This window comes from Pelobates fuscus, chromosome 10 (genome assembly GCF_036172605.1).
Source record: "Pelobates fuscus isolate aPelFus1 chromosome 10, aPelFus1.pri, whole genome shotgun sequence".
In the NCBI taxonomy this organism is placed as follows: domain Eukaryota; kingdom Metazoa; phylum Chordata; class Amphibia; order Anura; family Pelobatidae; genus Pelobates; species Pelobates fuscus.
The window spans coordinates 145,024,254-145,043,780 of record NC_086326.1 but is presented as its reverse complement, the minus strand read 5'-3'; the positions used below and the strand labels follow the sequence as shown (position 1 = coordinate 145,043,780).

Below are 19,527 nucleotides of genomic sequence, written 5' to 3'. Positions count from 1 at the left end.
GCTCCGGCTACCTTTCAGCGGATGGTAGATCGGCTACTGGATGGTTTTCAGGAGTACGCCTGTGCCTATCTAGACGATATCGCCATTTTTAGTCAGACCTGGGAAGACCACATACACCACATAGGGGCGATCCTAGATCGCATTGGGGAGGCTGGGTTAACCCTAAAACCTAGCAAGTGCCACATAGGTATGGCCGAGGTACAGTATCTGGGCCACCGTGTAGGATGTGGGCAGCAGAGACCCGAGCCAGCCAAGATCGAGGCCGTAGCCAAGTGGCCTACCCCCAGGACTAAGACCCAGGTGCTGGCGTTCTTAGGGACAGCCGGCTATTACAGAAAATTTGTCCCTGACTATAGCACCCTCGCCAAACCCCTAACCGACCTGACGAAAAAGAACCTTCCCCGACTGGTTGTCTGGGCCCCAGAGTGTGAGCAGGCATTCCAACAACTCAAGACTGCTCTCACCAATGCTCCTGTGTTAACTGCTCCTGATCCAACTAAAAGATTTCTTGTTCACACAGACGCTTCAATGTTTGGATTGGGGGCAGTACTGAGCCAAGTGGGAGCCGATGGCGGAGAACACCCCGTAGCCTATTTAAGCCGCAAACTGCTGCCTCGTGAAGTGAGCTACGCCGCCATCGAGAAAGAATGCCTGGCCGTGGTGTGGGCCCTTAAAAAGTTACAGCCCTATTTGTACGGACAACCTTTTTCCTTACTCACAGATCACAACCCGTTAGTGTGGCTAAACCGTGTGTCTGGAGACAATGCCAGGCTGCTGCGCTGGAGCTTGGCGCTACAGCCCTTTGACTTTACTATCCATTACCGGCCAGGAAAACAAAACGGTAACGCTGACGGGTTATCCAGACAGACTGAACTCGAGAAGTGATCTGTGAGTACTCTCCCGGACATCCCCAAGCCGATCCGTTGGGATCAGACTGTGTATGCCGGCTTGGTTCTGGGGGAGCATTGTGGCAAAACTAGCCACTTCTGGACTGTAGTTATTAAAGGTTGTCCGTAGGCTGAATATGTACTGTGTATTTTAACCTGTGTATGTACCGTATCGTGGCCGTTCGCATGCTGGCAGCCGTGTGCTGCCAGCACACCAAGCATTCATACGACGAAGCACGGCTATCCTGGCCGTTCGCCGTACGAATACGGGCTCCCCAGGTCAACCACACATTCCCAAGTCGTGTGGTACCAATTCACCGATTGCAACATTGTTGCAATCGGTAATTAAGGGCTCTCCGAGGTGGCCGTCGATCCACTACCGACCATGCGGCGGTCGGCCATCTTGGATCCTTTGTCCCTGCAGCGGTGTTCGGTCGTCGAGAGCCTGGAACTGAAAACGGCTACTCGATGATTTGGACGCCGCTGGACTTCCAGGGCGTTCGGGAGTCCCGCGTTCGGTACATTGTATGTCCCGTACTTATTCGGTACTTTTAAACTCCCTTTAATGTTTTATTGTATTATGTGCGGCGTTCGGTCAATTCAGCTGGGATCGGAGCGGTATTCTCACAAAGTGTGCGCTCCGACCTCAGCTATCTACCGAACGTTCAACTATTGCAAAGTACCGAATATTGTGTAATTTCTGTATTTTAATGTCAATTGTCGGTTTTGCTGCACGAGGAGATAATCCACTTAGTCGTCCATTTTAGTGGGAGTATCTTTCTCGTGCAGCAAGGCCTGTTGGGAAAGTCACAGTGCATGATGGGAGAAATCCCCTGGAATTACTGTCTGGAAACCCCTTGCATGGGGAACTGTATAAATATACTGCCTGTGAATAAACCGGGTTGGTTGACTCCCAAACTGTGTTTCGTCCGGTTATTGGGAGGATTGGGAATATTGCCTTGCTTTCTATTCTGACTGTGGATTTCCTAGATGTACCAACGGATATCGTATGCTGATACATTGCATTCCGTTACAGTTAGTAGGGATCAGTAATGGTTAATAGGGGTCAGTAGGGTTTATTAGTAAGTAGGGATCAGTAAGAGTTAGTAGGGGTTAGTAGGGTTTATTAGCTAGTAGGGTTAGTAGGGGTCAGTAAGGTTAATTAGTTAGTAGGGGTCAGTAAGGGTAACTATGGGTCAGTAGGTGTAACGGACCGTTTCGCTCACAAGGGGATAAACGCTTAGGCGATAATCCCCTTCCCAGATAGACCAGCAGCTACTGCAATCACCAATCTCCCGAACTGCAAACTACACGAATTCACCAACTCCCGAACAAGAGGCACACGAACCCTGGAAGCAGCCGAACTGGAAAAGCAATACGAACAGCTTACACTCCTGGCAATCGGCATACAGTCAAATTCCCCCCAAGAATGAGACGACACTTCACTTTGAGGGTTAAGCAGGAACTCACGTTTATTAACACAACTGGCTTATAAAGGATTCTCCCATGCAAGGGAGGGATTTACAGTCATTACCCGATGCACCAATCACACATGAATTACCTCCCACACATCTCCTCCCCTCAGCATGACACATAATCCCCTTAATCATGTACATTACTTCCCCACTTTCTGGATGTACCCCAAATACCTAGAGTACACTCCTAATAGGGGATCCCCTGATAGCCCTGATCTGGGTGAGCAACATACTCAAAAATCACCCAGATCAGACTAGGGGTTCGGGAGCTATGGAGGTTTAAAGTTTTGACCGACCTCATAAGCAAAGTGACCGAAAATAGTTCCATGAGGTTTGGCCTTGCGGTCGGTCTCTGTTAAAGTATTAAAAAGTCCCGAACGGCTTGCCATCCGTGGGTTTCCTTGTGTTCGTTAGGCTCCCCATGTGAACATTAGTCTTTCTACCGAACGGCGGCTCGTTCGGTAGTTGTGGCACGAATCCACGGAAGTCTGGAGGTCTCAGCGGTGTTTGCCTAGTCGAGTGTCCGATTTTAGTTCCAGACACTCGACGGCAAAACACCACTGTTCGGGAGTTTAAGATGGCCGCCGCCACGTGTTTGTTCGACGAATTGACGGCACACTCCATTTCCCAGGTGGTCCTTAGATCGGTACTTTGTTCGGTAGATTGAATCTACCGAACACCCCGGCAGAAAGGCACGAATAAGCCTTTCTGCAGGGAAAATAAAGGTTTGAACTGCAGGGCCATAGTCTAAAGGGAGCAGGCAAGCAACCAGGCTCCTCCAGTGCACAGTGGCGAGGTTGGTTTCGCCACAGCAGGGTTGATTAGTTAGTAGGGATCAGTAAGGGTTAGTAGGGGTCTGTATGGTTTATTAGTAAGTAGGGGTCAGTAAGGGTAACTATGGGTCAGTAGGATTTATTAGTTAGTAGGGGTCAGTATAGGTTAGTAGGGGTCAGTAGGGTTTATTAGTTAGTAGGGTCAGTAAGGGTTAGTAGGATTTATTAGTAAGGATCAGTAAGGGTTAGTAGGGGTCAATAGGGTTTATTAGTTAGTAAAGGCCAGTAGGATTTATTAGTTAGTAAGGATCAGTAAGGGTTAGTAGGGGTCTGTACGGTTTATTAGTTAGTAGGGTTGATTAGTTAGTAGGGATCAGTAAGGGTTAGTAGGGGTCTGCATGGTTTATTAGTTAGTAGGTGTTGGTAGGGGTCAGTAGGATTTATTAGTTAGTAAAGGTCAGTAGGGTTTATTAGTAGGGTCAGTAAGGGCTAGTAGGATTTATTAGTTAGTAGCGGTCAGTAAGGGTTAGTAGGGGTCAGTAGGGTTTATTAGTTAGTAGGGATCAGTAAGGGTTAGTAGGGGGTCTGTAGGGTTTATTAGTTAGTAGCGGTCAGTAAGGGTTAGTAGGATTTATTAGTTAGTAGGGGTCAGTAAGGGTTAGTAGGGGTCAGTAGGTTTTATTAGTAGCGGTCAGTAAGGGTTAGGATTTATTAGTAGGGGTCGGTAGGGTTTATTAGTTAGTAGGGATCAGTAAGGGTTAGTAGTGGTCAGTAGGGTTTATTAGTTAGCAGGGGTCAGTAAGGGTAACTATGGGTCAGTAGAGTTGATTAGTTAATAGGGATCAGTAAGAGTTAGTAGTGGTCAGTAGGGTTTATTAGTTAGTAGGGGTCAGTAAGGGTAACTATGGGTCAGTAGAGTTGATTAGTTAATAGGGATCAGTAAGAGTTAGTAGTGGTCAGTAGGGTTTATTAGTTAGTAGGGGTCAGTAGGGTTTATTAGTTAGTAGGGGTCAGTAGGATTTATTAGTAGGGGTCAGTAGGATTTATTAGTTGGGGTCAATAGGATGTATTAGTTAGTAAAGGTCAGTAGGGTTTATTAGTAGGGTCAGTAAGGGTTAGTAGGATTTATTAGTTAGTAGCGGTCAGTAAGGGTTAGTAGGATTTATTAGTTAGTAAGGATCAGTAAGGGTTAGTAGGGTTTATTAGTTAGTAAAGGTCAGTAGGGTTTATTAGTTAGTAGGGGTCAGTAGGATTTATTAGTAGGGGTCAGTAGGATTTATTAGTTGGGGTCAATAGGATGTATTAGTTAGTAAAGGTCAGTAGGGTTTATTAGTAGGGTCAGTAAGGGTTAGTAGGATTTATTAGTTAGTAGCGGTCAGTAAGGGTTAGTAGGATTTATTAGTAGCGGTCAGTAAGGGTTAGTAGGGTTTATTAGTTAGTAGGGGGTCAGTAGGGTTTATTAGTTAGTAGGGATCAGTAATGGTTAATAGGGGTCAGTAGGGTTTATTAGTAAGTAGGGATCAGTAAGAGTTAGTAGGGGTTAGTAGGGTTTATTAGCTAGTAGGGTTAGTAGGGGTCAGTAAGGTTAATTAGTTAGTAGGGATTATTAGTTAGTAGGGTCAGTAAGAGTTAGTAGGGTTTATTTGTTAGTAGGAATCGGTAAAGGTTAGTAGGGGTCAGTAAGGGAGTACTCCGCTTTAGATGGTGAATTCTTAGTGTAGAACTCACTCAGTGTTTTGCATTGATGTGGCAGGTGAGCTTACACTTTAATGGCCTCAGTAACAGACTGCCCCTTACGGATCCCTACTAACTAATCAAAAAACTCACAACAAAGCACATCTGTATTAAATGGCTATTCATTACTTTGTTTAGGTAAATTACATTTATTAAAATGACATATAAATCTCATAGATAAGATCTTAATATTGTCCTAAACTCCCATTTCCTGAACAGTATGAGTCAGTTTCCCCTGTCAGGGCTCTGCCCTCACTCTCCATAGACAATAGCAGGAGCCTGCCCTAAACAAACATGGCCGCCGGGCCCTCCTGTAGCTCTGTGTCATACAGTATGCGCCTGGTTATTCAGGGAGTCCCTGGACGCGTGCAGTGCAGCCTGACCCCATTAATAGTCAGCCTGCCCCTGTCTGACACTGAGGAGGTAGTGGATACAGTGCTGGGAAACACAGGGGGCAGCTGCCAGGTGAGTATAGCAAAATATAATGTGAGATATACCTGTACCTGTGTAAATATACATTATATACAGTGTGTGTAAATATACATTATATACAGTGTGTAAATATACATTATATACAGTGTGTGTGTAATATATACATTATATACAGTGTGTGTGTAAATATACATTATATACAGTGTGTGTGTAAATATACATTATATACAGTGTGTAAATATACATTATATACAGTGTGTGTGTGTAAATATACATTATATACAGTGCGTGTAAATATACATTATATACAGTGTGTGTGTAATATACATTATATACAGTGTGTAAATATACATTATATACAGTGTGTGTAAATATACATTATATACAGTGTGTGTAAATATACATTATATACAGTGTGTAAATATACATTATATACAGTGTGTGTAAATATACATTATATACAGTGTGTGTGTAAATATACATTATATACAGTGTGTGTGTAAATATACATTATATACAGTGTGTAAATATACATTATATACAGTGTGTGTGTAAATATACATTATATACAGTGTGTGTGTAAATATACATTATATACAGTGTGTAAATATACATTATATACAGTGTGTGTGTAATATATACATTATATACAGTGCGTGTAAATATACATTATATACAGTGTGTGTGTAATATACATTATATACAGTGTGTGTGTAAATATACATTATATACAGTGTGTGTAAATATACATTATATACAGTGTGTGTGTAAATATACATTATATACAGTGTGTAAATATACATTATATACAGTGTGTGTGTAATATATACATTATATACAGTGTGTGTGTAAATATACATTATATACAGTGTGTGTGTAAATATACATTATATACAGTGTGTGTAAATATACATTATATACAGTGTGTGTGTAAATATACATTATATACAGTGTGTAAATATACATTATATACAGTGTGTGTGTAAATATACATTATATACAGTGTGTGTGTAAATATACATTATATACAGTGTGTAAATATACATTATATACAGTGTGTAAATATACATTATATACAGTGTGTGTAAATATACATTATATACAGTGTGTGTGTAAATATACATTATATACAGTGTGTAAATATACATTATATACAGTGTGTAAATATACATTATATACAGTGTGTCTGTAAATATACATTATATACAGTGTGTGTGTAATATATACATTATATACAGTGTGTGTAAATATACATTATATACAGTGTGTGTAAATATGCATTATATACAGTGTGTGTGTAATATATACATTATATACAGTGTGTGTGTAAATATACATTATATACAGTGTGTGTGTAATATATACATTATATACAGTGTGTGTGTAAATATACATTATATACAGTGTGTAAATATACATTATATACAGTGTGTGTGTGTAAATATACATTATATACAGTGCGTGTAAATATACATTATATACAGTGTGTGTGTAATATACATTATATACAGTGTGTGTGTAAATATACATTATATACAGTGTGTGTAAATATACATTATATACAGTGTGTGTGTAAATATACATTATATACAGTGTGTAAATATACATTATATACAGTGTGTGTGTGTAAATATACATTATATACAGTGCGTGTAAATATACATTATATACAGTGTGTGTGTAATATACATTATATACAGTGTGTGTGTAAATATACATTATATACAGTGTGTGTAAATATACATTATATACAGTGTGTGTGTAAATATACATTATATACAGTGTGTAAATATACATTATATACAGTGTGTGTGTAATATATACATTATATACAGTGTGTGTGTAAATATACATTATATACAGTGTGTGTGTAAATATACATTATATACAGTGTGTGTAAATATACATTATATACAGTGTGTGTGTAAATATACATTATATACAGTGTGTAAATATACATTATATACAGTGTGTGTGTAAATATACATTATATACAGTGTGTGTGTAAATATACATTATATACAGTGTGTAAATATACATTATATACAGTGTGTAAATATACATTATATACAGTGTGTGTAAATATACATTATATACAGTGTGTGTGTAAATATACATTATATACAGTGTGTAAATATACATTATATACAGTGTGTAAATATACATTATATACAGTGTGTCTGTAAATATACATTATATACAGTGTGTGTGTAATATATACATTATATACAGTGTGTGTAAATATACATTATATACAGTGTGTGTAAATATGCATTATATACAGTGTGTGTGTAAATATACATTATATACAGTGTGTAAATATACATTATATACAGTGTGTAAATATACATTATATACAGTGTCTGTAAATATACATTATATACAGTGTGTGTGTAAATATACATTATATACAGTGTGTGTAAATATGCATTATATACAGTGTGTGTGTAAATATACATTATATACAGTGTGTAAATATACATTATATACAGTGTGTAAATATACATTATATACAGTGTGTCTGTAAATATACATTATATACAGTGTGTGTGTAATATATACATTATATACAGTGTGTGTAAATATACATTATATACAGTGTGTGTGTAAATATACATTATATACAGTGTGTGTGTGTAAAATATACATTATATACAGTGTGTGTGTAAATATACATTATATACAGTGTGTAAATATACATTATATACAGTGTGTAAATATACATTATATACAGTGTGTGTGTAAATATACATTATATACAGTGTGTGTGTAAATATACATTATATACAGTGTGTGTGTAAATATACATTATATACAGTGTGTCTGTAAATATACATTATATACAGTGTGTAAATATACATTATATACAGTGTGTCTGTAAATATACATTATATACAGTGTGTGTGTGTAAATATACATTATATACAGTGTGTAAATATACATTATATACAGTGTGTGTGTGTAAATATACATTATATACAGTGTGTAAATATACATTATATACAGTGTGTGTGTAAATATACATTATATACAGTGTGTCTGTAAATATACATTATATACAGTGTGTGTGTAAATATACATTATATACAGTGTGTGTAAATATACATTATATACAGTGTGTAAATATACATTATATACAGTGTGTAAATATACATTATATACAGTGTGTAAATATACATTATATACAGTGTGTGTAAATATACATTATATACAGTGCGTGTAAATATACATTATATACAGTGCGTGTAAATATACATTATATACAGTGTGTGTGTAAATATACATTATATACAGTGTGTAAATATACATTATATACAGTGTGTGTGTAAATATACATTATATACAGTGTGTGTGTAAATATACATTATATACAGTGTGTAAATATACATTATATACAGTGTGTGTAAATATACATTATATACAGTGTGTGTGTAAATATACATTATATACAGTGTGTGTGTAAATATACATTATATACAGTGTGTAAATATACATTATATACAGTGTGTCTGTAAATATACATTATATACAGTGTGTGTGTAATATATACATTATATACAGTGTGTGTAAATATACATTATATACAGTGTGTGTAAATATGCATTATATACAGTGTGTAAATATACATTATATACAGTGTGTCTGTAAATATACATTATATACAGTGTGTGTGTAATATATACATTATATACAGTGTGTGTAAATATGCATTATATACAGTGTGTGTAAATATGCATTATATACAGTGTGTGTAAATATGCATTATATACAGTGTGTGTGTAAATATACATTATATACAGTGTGTGTGTAAATATACATTATATACAGTGTGTAAATATACATTATATACAGTGTGTCTGTAAATATACATTATATACAGTGTGTGTGTAAATATACATTATATACAGTGTGTGTAAATATACATTATATACAGTGTGTCTGTAAATATGCATTATATACAGTGTGTGTGTAAATATACATTATATACAGTGTGTAAATATACATTATATACAGTGTGTAAATATACATTATATACAGTGTCTGTAAATATACATTATATACAGTGTGTGTGTAATATATACATTATATACAGTGTGTGTAAATATACATTATATACAGTGTGTGTGTAAATATACATTATATACAGTGTGTGTGTGTAAAATATACATTATATACAGTGTGTGTGTAAATATACATTATATACAGTGTGTGTAAATATACATTATATACAGTGTGTCTGTAAATATGCATTATATACAGTGTGTGTGTAAATATACATTATATACAGTGTGTAAATATACATTATATACAGTGTGTAAATATACATTATATACAGTGTGTCTGTAAATATACATTATATACAGTGTGTGTGTAATATATACATTATATACAGTGTGTGTAAATATACATTATATACAGTGTGTGTAAATATGCATTATATACAGTGTGTGTGTAAATATACATTATATACAGTGTGTAAATATACATTATATACAGTGTGTAAATATACATTATATACAGTGTCTGTAAATATACATTATATACAGTGTGTGTGTAAATATACATTATATACAGTGTGTGTAAATATGCATTATATACAGTGTGTGTGTAAATATACATTATATACAGTGTGTAAATATACATTATATACAGTGTGTAAATATACATTATATACAGTGTGTCTGTAAATATACATTATATACAGTGTGTGTGTAAATATACATTATATACAGTGTGTGTAAATATACATTATATACAGTGTGTGTGTAAATATACATTATATACAGTGTGTGTGTAAATATACATTATATACAGTGTGTGTGTAAATATACATTATATACAGTGTGTAAATATACATTATATACAGTGTGTAAATATACATTATATACAGTGTGTGTGTAAATATACATTATATACAGTGTGTGTGTAAATATACATTATATACAGTGTGTGTGTAAATATACATTATATACAGTGTGTCTGTAAATATACATTATATACAGTGTGTAAATATACATTATATACAGTGTGTCTGTAAATATACATTATATACAGTGTGTGTGTGTAAATATACATTATATACAGTGTGTAAATATACATTATATACAGTGTGTGTGTGTAAATATACATTATATACAGTGTGTCTGTAAATATACATTATATACAGTGTGTGTGTAAATATACATTATATACAGTGTGTGTAAATATACATTATATACAGTGTGTAAATATACATTATATACAGTGTGTGTAAATATACATTATATACAGTGTGTGTAAATATACATTATATACAGTGCGTGTAAATATACATTATATACAGTGTGTGTAAATATACATTATATACACTGCCTGTAAATATACATTATATACAGTGTGTAATATATACATTATATACAGTGTGTAAATATACATTATATACAGTGTGTGTAAATATACATTATATACAGTGTGTGTAAATATACATTATATACAGTGTGTGTAAATATACATTATATACAAACTGTATATATAAATATATATCTCCATAGACCGGGATTGGGGCAATGCAAAGTGAATTCCAGGCTTACAATTATGTTTTCAGTCCAGAAAGTGACATTTTTAAATAACCGGGTGGGCAATGTATACATTATGCAGCTAATAGCAATACATTGAAAACAGAGAATCAAAATGAATCCCAAACTAGCAGAGCTTTAGTCACAGCTTGGCTGCTTCGGACTCTCTTTTACAATCTGCATTCCAATCGATATCCAACAGCAAGTAATTGACGGACATATATAAAGTTACAAGACAGGAGTGATGGAAAATGTCTAACGAGCTTACAGTATAAGAAAGCTAACTGTTTAGTGAATAAACATCTGTATAATGTAATACTGCATTCAGAAAGCATTGTCAGCCCCTTCATTATTTCAATTTTGAAGTCTCGTGGAAAAAAAGGGTTTAAATTAACTTCTTCAGGTACTCCATAATGACAAAGCAGACACAAATGTAAATGTTTGACAACATTGTAAATATATTAAACAAGAAAATATGAAATATCAATTTGAAATAAATATTCAGAGCCTTAACACAATACTTAGTTGAAGTAACTGGCAGAGATTACAACCTCTAATCATTTTGGGTCTGGTGCGACAAACTTTGGACACTTGTGTTTGGGTCGTTTTTGCCATTCGTCTCGGCAGATCCTCTCAAGCTCTGTCAGTTGAGATGGAGACCATTGGTGGACAGCCAGTTCTCTCCAGAGAGGGTCAAGTCTGAGCTCTGGCTGGGCCACTCAAGGACATTAAGAGTTATGCTTTAGCCACTCTTGTGTTGTCTTGGCGGTGTATTTAGACTAATTGTTCTGTTGGAAGGTAAAACCTTGGCCAAGTCTAAGGACTTGAGCACCCTGGTCCAGGTTTTTATTAAGTGAATACCTGTATTTTGCTGCGTTCAGCTGTCCCTCAACCATGACCAGTGCCTGCCATTGATGATCACTGTATGGATGTTAGTGTGCAAGTGTTCAGCAGTGCTTGGTTTCCTCCAGACATGGCTCTTCATGTCATCAGACTAGATAATCTTGTTTCTAACAGTCCTTCAGGCGCTTTATTGCAATTTCCAATCATGGTTTCCTGTGTCTACCATAAAGGCCAGATCCAGATGGGTGGAGTATTGCAGTAATGGTTGTCCTTACGCAAGTTTCTCATATCTCCACGCATTATCTCAGGAGCTCACCCAGAGTGACCATTGGGTTCTTGGTCACCTCTCTTACCAAGGCCCTTTTACCTTCATTGCTCAGTCTGGCTCGGCATCCAGCTTTAGGAAGAGTTCCGGTTGGTCCAAATTTCTTCCATTTCAGAATAATGGAGGGCACTACTTTTGGAAACATTCAATGCAACCTAGATTTTGTTTGCATGCTTCCCCCTGATCTGTGTCTCGACATAATCCCATCTCTGTGCTCTGCAGGTGTTTTCTTTGATCTCATGACGCTGATATACACTTTCAGATATAAACCTTGTATAGACACGTGTGTCCCTTTCGAATGATGTCCAACTGAATTTGCCACATGTGGACTCCAATCAAGTTGTAGAAACATCTCAAAGATGATCCAGATACATGAGATGTATCTGAGCTAAATTTAAAGTGTCATAGCAAAGGATCTGAATACTTAAGTGACACTGTAGACACCCAGTCTTTAGCTCATTAAGGTGGTCTGGGTGCAGTGTCCCTTTTGCACTTAGTGCTGCATTGTTAAATATTGCAGTTCCAGATAAACAGCAATGTTTACATTGCAGCTCTAAGTCTGCCTCCAGTGGCTGTCTCCCAGACAGCTACTGGTGGCACTTCCTGGATTGAAATGGACATTTGGTCTGGTATCTGATGCTGGGCGTCCTCATGCTTTGCATGATGACATTCAGCATCAGATATTCTCCCATAGGACGTTGCAGGACATTCGAGGGGGCGGAGCCTCTACCCAGCACCGAGGTACGCTGGCATAAGGTAACTAAATTAAGGGCTTTTAACCCTTTATTTAAAGTGGACGGTGTGTGGGGGAGGGGACGGGGAGCAATAGTGCCTGGAATGCAGCTTTGTATTTCTAGCACTATAGTATCCCTTTATGTATTATGAATACAGCCCCCTGAGTATATACGTGTATATAATGTATGGGGTAAATATACACCCCCTCTATATACTGTGTATATAATGTATGGGGTAAATATACACCCCTGTATATACTGTGTATGTAATGTATGGGGGTAAATATACACCCCCTGTATATACTGTGTATATAATGTATGGGGTAAATATACACCCCCTCTATATACTGTGTATATAATGTATGGGGTAAATATACACCCCCTGCATATACTGTGTATATTATGTATGGGGGTCAATATACACCCCCTGTATATACTGTGTATATAATGTATGGGGTAAATATACACCCCCCTGTATATACTGTGTATATAATGTATGGGGTAAATATACACCCCCTGTATATACTGTGTATATAATGTATGGGGTAAATATACACCCCCTGTATATACTGTGTATATAATGTATGGGGGGTAAATAGACACCCCCTGTATATACTGTGTATATAATGTATGGGGTAAATATACACCCCCTGTATATACTGTGTATATAATGTATGGGGTAAATATACACCAACCTGTATATACTGTGTATATAATGTATGGGGTAAATATACACCCCCTGTATATACTGTGTATATAATGTATGGGGGTAACTATACACCCCCTGTATATACTGTGTATATAATGTATGGGGTAAATATACACCCCCTGTATATACTGTGTATATAATGTATGGGGTAAATATACACCCCCTGTATATACTGTGTATATAATGTATGGGGTAAATATACACCCCCTCTATATACTGTGTATATAATGTATGGGGTAAATATACACCCCCTCTATATACTGTGTATATAATGTATGGGGTAAATATACAACCCCCTGTATATACTGTGTATATAATGTATGGGGTAAATATACAACCCCCTGTATATACTGTGTATATAATGTATGGGGTAAATATACAACCCCCTGTATATACTGTGTATATAATGTATGGGGTAAATATACAACCCCCTGTATATACTGTGTATATAATGTATGGGGTAAATATACACCCCCTGTATATACTGTGTATATAATGTATGGGGTAAATATACACCCCCTGTATATACTGTGTATAGAATGTATGGGGTATATATACACCCCCTGTATATACTGTGTATATAATGTATGGGGGTAAATATACACCCCCTGTATATACTGTGTATATAATGTATGGGGTAAATACAGGGAGTGCAGAATTATTAGGCAAATGAGTATTTTGACCACATCCTCCTCTTTATGCATGTTGTCTTACTCCAAGCAGTATAGGCTCGAAAGCCTACTACCAATTAAGCATATTAGGTGATGTGCATCTCTGTAATGAGAAGGGGTGTGGTGTAATGACATCAACACCCTATATCAGGTGTGCATAGCTTCTGAAGCGTGATCATCGAACAATCAAGCGTTTCATTCAAAATAGTCAACAGGGTCGCAAGAAGCGTGTGGAGAAACCAAGGCGCAAAATAACTGCCCATGAACTGAGAAAAGTCAAGCGTGCAGCTGCCAAGATGCCACTTGCCACCAGTTTGGCCATATTTCAGAGCTGCAACATCACTGGAGTGCCCAAAAGCACAAGGTGTGCAATACTCAGAGACATGGCCAAGGTAAGAAAGGCTGAAAGACGACCACCACTGAACAAGACACACAAGCTGAAACGTCAAGACTGGGCCAAGAAATATCTCAAGACTGATTTTTCTATGGTTTTATGGACTGATGAAATGAGAGTGAGTCTTGATGGGCCAAATGGATGGGCCCGTGGCTGGATTGGTAAAGGGCAGAGAGCTCCAGTCCGACTCAGACGCCAGCAAGGTGGAGGTGGAGTACTGGTTTGGGCTGGTATCATCAAAGATGAGCTTGTGGGGCCTTTTCGGGTTGAGGATGGAGTCAAGCTCAACTCCCATTCCTACTGCCAGTTTCTGGAAGACACCTTCTTCAAGCAGTGGTACACAAAGAAGTCTGCATCCTTCAAGAAAAACATGATTTTCATGCAGGACAATGCTCCATCACACGCGTCCAAGTACTCCACAGCGTGGCTGGCAAGAAAGGGTATAAAAGAAGAAAATCTAATGACATGGCCTCCTTGTTCACCTGATCTGAACCCCATTGAGAACCTGTGGTCCATCATCAAATGTGAGATTTACAAGGAGGGAAAACAGTACACCTCTCTGAACAGTGTCTGGGAGGCTGTGGTTGCTGCTGCACGCAATGTTGATGGTGAACAGATCAAAACACTGACAGAATCCATGGATGGCAGGCTTTTGAGTGTCCTTGCAAAGAAAGGTGGCTATATTGGTCACTGATTTTTTTTTTTTTTTTTTTAATTCTTTATTTTTCGGTATGCAGGTGAGTACAACAGTGCCTGTGTCGCCACATCAGCGGTAGCAGGCTCATTTCGCATATTCATGTTAGTACAAGAATGTGGCACATTAAGTATGCATACATTTTTAAATTTCCAAAATTTTCCATCTTGACAAAGGTAGCATGTAATAAGTGTGCAATTACGGCGTACGCAAAAGCCCAGTATGTTACATCCTAGATGAATGTAGAGATACAGTAACCCCTACTATACATGCAACCACAGGTGCATCAGGCATTAGGCCTATTCAGCTATGCCCCAAGAATTTTTTGGTACATGAAATTCGTGTTATGTCCAGTGCGACCTAGACTGCGTAAACAAATGGCCTAACGTTATAACAGTCCGGTGTAAGCAGGTGCCTGTGATACAAGTCGGTCAATGGGACGTCAGTATACGGTGGGTGGGTTAGTACCAATTTATGTTTACTCATCTCTTCTCTACAGTCAACCAGTGGAGACACACGCTGGGTTGCTACGTCCGACTATCTATTCGCCATTCCGTCATTGTGCCTCCAATCATTTTCTAAGTTTACAGAGCTTTTGCCCCCTTGTCTCTTAACATGCTGTGTGCTACACCCACTCGCTCCCATGTAAAGTATGGGGAGAGAAAAAGAAGAAGAAGAAAGGAAATTATAGACATATAAAAGGAAAAGAGGGGTCCCTGCGGCGCGCGGCGGGAGATGCGGGCGACCCGGATCGCGTCGTTGGTAATCTCGTTGCCTTTCCATAGGCACTCTGTGCAGCGACTGCCGCTCCTGCCATCTAACTTCCCATAGGGCTCCCCTCAATCTCCTCCCTGTCCCATTGGGCTGTTATCCCAAGGTTCCCAAATTTTTTGGAACGCTGCTGTAGTGCCTTTCACCCTGGCTGTAAGATCGTCCATTAATCTACTATCCCTGACCTTAGAACATACTTCTGTAAATCTTGGTCCCTCAGGCGCCAACCACGCTGTCGCTATCGTTCTGCGAGCACTTAGAGTGATTTTGTGCAGTAATTTTTGCTCCCTCCTAGTCCACCCCTCCACTGATCTATTCAAGAGGTATACCCACGGGTCCATAGCCGGTGTTCTAGAGAAGATCTGTCGTACTAAGTTCTCCACTGATTTCCAAAATCTATGCACCGTCGGGTATTCCCACCACATGTGGATGTACGTTCCTCTATTACCGCACCCCCTCCAGCAGTCATCCGGGGTTATTTTTCGCATCCTTAATAACTTCACTGGGGTGGTATACCACCGAAACATGGTTTTCCACGCCTGTTCCTGAAGCGTCACGCATATTGATGTATTTTTGGTGGCTTCCCAGATCTCCTGCCATTCCCCCCCCTCCAGGGTCTCGCCCAGGTCCCTCTCCCATTGGTCTGTGTAGGTCAGTCTGCCCCACTCCATATTTTCGGAGCTAAGGTGGGCATGCAGCAACGTTATTAGACCCTTCGGTGCTCTCTCTGCCTCACACAGCCTCTCAAAGAAGGTCAGCCGTCTACAGGCCGCCGTTTTTATGTGGGGGCGGTTAACAAAATCTCTAAGTTGGACGTATCTGAAAAAGTCGGACGGTGTTAGGTGATGATGTTGCTGAAGGTCTGTAAACTGCACTATTTCTCCTCCCTGGAACATGTCGCCAAGTCTCTGTAGGCCAACCCTGTCTATGTTCCGAAAGTCCCTCGCTGCCATACCCGGGGGGAATGCTCTGTTTCGGAGCAACGGCGTGAGTGGGGACGGGAATGACGCCAGACCGTATTTGACATTAGTCGCATCCCAGATGCGTAGTGCGTTCAGGATTGCTGGGCACGTCGCTCTTATTATAGGTCTGTGTTCCCTCGGAACCCACATCGTAAACTGCGGAAGGTCCAATCCTGCCATGAGGGCCTCTATGTCTACCCATTTCCGTTTGTCCGGCGGGGAGTGCCACATCATCACCTGTGCCAATTGGGCCGCCAGATAATAGAAATAAAGGTTTGGCAAACCCAGTCCCCCTCTATCCTTTCTCCTGAATAAAACCTGCCTGGCGATCCTGTGTCTTCTGTTTTGCCAGACGAAATTGCCAATTGCGCGTTGCAGGGGAACAAGTTGTGTTTTTGTAAGGCGTATGGGCAGCGTCTGAAACAAAAAGAGAATTCGTGGGATAATATTCATCTTGACGGAATGGATTCTTCCACTTTTCTAGGTCCCCCATCAGAGTTCTGAACATCGGCGTATAGTTTGCAGCATATAGTGTGCTATAGTCGGCAGTCAGGTTTATTCCTAGGTATTTTAAGGAATCAGATTCCATTTGCACCTGATGTGAGTCCCGCAGCCTGGCCACCGCGTCCGGAGACATCCCTACTGGTAGGGCACAGGACTTAGTGATGTTAGCTTTGTGCCCGGAAATCGCCCCATATTCCTTTATCACTTCCCGTAGACCCCCCATCGAGTCCAACGGGTCTGTTAGGGTCAAGAGAACATCGTCCGCTTAGGCGGAGACCTTAAACTCGCTACCGCCCAGCATCACACCCCGGATATTCGGGTGTCTGCGTATCGCTTGTAAAAAGGGCTCCAAGGCCAGGACGAATAACAGGGGTGAGAGTGGGCACCCCTGCCTGGTGCCATTGTGCAATTGAAAAGGGTGTAACCGAGCCCCCGTGATCCGTACCTGAGCCCTCACGTTGCTGTACATTGCCTTGGTAAGCGCAATATATTCTGCCGGGAATCCCAGGTGTGAAAGCAGGGTAAACAGGTATGGCCACCTGACCCGATCAAAAGCCTTCTCGGCATCTATGGAAAAAAACAATGTGGGTGTACTCGTGACCGATTGTTTCCAGATAAGATCTATATTCCTCCTGGTGTTTTCAAAAAGTTGTCTACCAGGTATGAATCCAACCTGATCCGCGTTGATGATCGAGACCAGAAGCGGGTTCAACCTGTCTGCTTGTATTTTGGCTAGTATTTTCATGTCATGGTTGATGAGGGAGATCGGTCTGTAATTTTCGGGCTGAAGCGGGTCCTTGCCGGGTTTTGGTAGCAGTACTATAGTAGCCAGTGACATTTCCCGGTCGGGGCCGGAGGCCCCTCTCCACTCCGTGAACAGCTTCACCAATCTCGGCGTGAGTTCTTCCCGAAAAGCCTTGTAATAAGCTCCGTCGAAGCCGTCAGGTCTGGGCGCCTTATTCCCACTCAAAACCGAGATGGCTCTGTCTACATCTTCCTCCGTTATGTCTGCAGCAAGACTGTGCATAGCTTCTCCCGATAGTTTGGTCAACTCCAGGCCTTCCAGGAATCTTAATATGTGGTCTTCTTCACGTCCGTCCTGTTGAACATCTCCGGGGGTATGGTTATACAATCGTTTGTAAAAGTCTTCAAATACAGCTGCGATATCCTGTGGGTTTGTTTTTATAGAGCCGTCCGGATGCTTTATGGCGGTCACATGGGATCTGTCCTGTCTAGGCCTGAGCGTTCTGGCCAGGAGCGTGTCCATTTTGTTGGCCTTCTCATAATATGTCCTCCTGCCCCACAGCATTGATTGTTTTGTTTTTGAATGTCAGAAATGTATATTTGTGAATGTTGAGATGTTATATTGGTTTCACTGGTAAAAATAAGTAATTGAAATGGGTATATATTTGTTTTTTGTTAAGTTGCCTAATAATTATGCACAGTAATAGTCACCTGCACACACAGATATCCCCCTAAAATAGCTATAACTAAAAACAAACTAAAAACTACTTCCAAAAATATTCAGCTTTGATATTAGAGTTTTTTGGGTTCATTGAGAACATGGTTGTTGTTCAATAATAAAATTAATCCTCAAAAATACAACTTGCCTAATAATTCTTGCCTGTATATAATGTATGGGGGTAAATATACACCCCCTGTATATACTGTGTATATAATGTATGGGGTAAATATACACCCCCTGTATATACTGTGTATATAATGTATGGGGAAATATACAACCCCTGTATATACTGTGTATATAATGTATGGGGGGTAAATATACAACCCCCTGTATATACTGTGTATATAATGTATGGGGGGTAAATATACAACCCCCTGTATATACTGTGTATATAATGTATGGGGTAAATATACACCCCCTGTATATACTGTGTATATAATGTATGGGGTAAATATACACCCCCTGTATATACTGTGTATATAATGTATGGGGTAAATATACACCCCCTGTATATACTGTGTATATAATGTATGGGGGTCAATATACACCCCCTGTATATACTGTGTATATAATGTATGGGGGTCAATATACACCCCCTG

General features: G+C 38.9%; 1 protein-coding gene across 1 annotated transcript in view; it reads left to right on the top strand.

Moving 5' to 3' along the window:
* The window catches only part of LOC134575168 (oocyte zinc finger protein XlCOF22-like), a 167,730-nt gene that overhangs the window by 47,813 nt on the left and 100,390 nt on the right, over positions 1-19,527 (top strand). The window lies entirely within an intron of this gene.